Source organism: Octopus bimaculoides, chromosome 1 (assembly GCF_001194135.2).
Source record: "Octopus bimaculoides isolate UCB-OBI-ISO-001 chromosome 1, ASM119413v2, whole genome shotgun sequence".
Classification (NCBI taxonomy): domain Eukaryota; kingdom Metazoa; phylum Mollusca; class Cephalopoda; order Octopoda; family Octopodidae; genus Octopus; species Octopus bimaculoides.
Window position 1 is genome coordinate 33,231,816 of NC_068981.1, and position 1,466 is coordinate 33,233,281.

The window sequence follows — 1,466 nt, forward strand, 5'->3', positions numbered from 1 at the left end:
ATATGTATATATATATATATATGAGAAAGAGAAATGGTACGTGATGATAAGTATTATACTTAAGTAATCAACACCAAAAGGCCAGTTCATAAGTTCACTTATGTAATCTTGTGGAATTTGTGTTATAAGTTTATCTTCGTGTGTGTGTGTGCATCTATGCATATCAGGTTATTCACATGCATGCATTACAGCTGACATGCAGTCTGGTACAATCTGCTGCATGTTCAGGTTGTCAACTAAACTGGTTCTTATCTAGGCTTGTCTGGGGAGGGTGGGTTGCTAGAAACCCAATAAATCAAAAGACAATATTTGTCAAAAGAATGGATGAACCCAACATCAGATCTATGATTATACAGAAATTGTGTGGGCACAGAAAATCTCGTGTTGATGAATGAGTCCACTGCAGGACCATTCAAATATGTAGAAACATCTCTCTAGGAGAAGGATATTCTTAATGTGAACACTGAAACTTGCTCAGCTTATTGTCCCAGGCAATGCTGAGCCACCTGGAAGAAAGAGGCGCTTTCTAAAATGTGAGTGGTGTTCTGTCAATGGTTTACTTACTGTAATGAATTTCACACCTAGGAATTCCTTAGGAAACAACTCTAGAAAAACACAAAATTCTGCAGCAATAGGAATAGTGGAACATAGAGGTTTATCTTGCTGGAAATATATGATGACAAACTTACACATGGGTGGCTTGGAATATGGATCACTTCTTTCCCAAATTACAGTGACGGATTGGTTCAGCAGCACCTCAGGTAACTGAGTAATTGTTTGCAGGGATAGCACTGCTCACCTGCAAGGATATAGAAAAGGTGTGTGTATATATATATATATATATATATATATATATATATATATATATATATATATATATATATATATATATATACATATGTTTGTATGTCTTTTGCTAAAACCTCAGATCAGCCAAAGATCTGTGATTGCAAGCAGAGTGCAGTCTTGTTGCTTTGTTAGTGATTGGCTTGAACTCTTTTAAGAAGCACTCAAAGAAAAATGTATTTTCATGCATACATAATCATAAGCAAAGCTATGTGGCTTAAGAAGTTTGCTTCCCAACAATACACTCTTTGGTACAGTCTCACACCATGGCACCTTGGGCAAATGTCTTCTACTATAGCCTCTCCCTGGCCAAAGCCTTTTGAGTGGATTTGACTGATGGAAACTGAAAGAAGCCCATCATACATATGCATATCTGTGTGTGTGTGTGTGTGTGTGTGTGTGTATCATCATCATTGTTTAACGTCCGCTTTCCATGCTAGCATGGGTTGGACGATTTGACTGAGGACTGGTGAACCAGATGGCTACACCAGGCTCCAATCTGATTTGGCAGAGTTTCTACAGCTGGATGCTCTTCCTAATGCCAACCACTCCGAGAGTGTAGTGGGTGCTTTTACGTGCCACCAGCACGAAGGCCAGTCAGGTGGTACTGGCAACAGCCA

General features: G+C 38.9%; 2 protein-coding genes across 5 annotated transcripts in view; one reads left to right on the forward strand and one right to left on the reverse strand.

Annotated features, from left to right (window-relative positions):
• LOC106878029 (solute carrier family 66 member 2) overlaps window positions 1-1,466 on the reverse strand; it is a 250,218-nt gene that overhangs the window by 50,947 nt on the left and 197,805 nt on the right. For 2 of the 3 annotated variants that reach the window (XR_008263599.1, XR_008263600.1), the window contains exon 7: window positions 690-799. The exons of the other annotated variant lie outside the window; for it this stretch is intronic. The gene's annotated coding sequence lies outside the window, so the exon portion shown is untranslated. The remainder of the gene's footprint in view (window positions 1-689; window positions 800-1,466) is intronic. 3 annotated transcript variants of the gene reach the window in all.
• The window catches only part of LOC106878028 (nose resistant to fluoxetine protein 6), a 74,045-nt gene that overhangs the window by 24,408 nt on the left and 48,171 nt on the right, over window positions 1-1,466 (forward strand). The window lies entirely within an intron of this gene.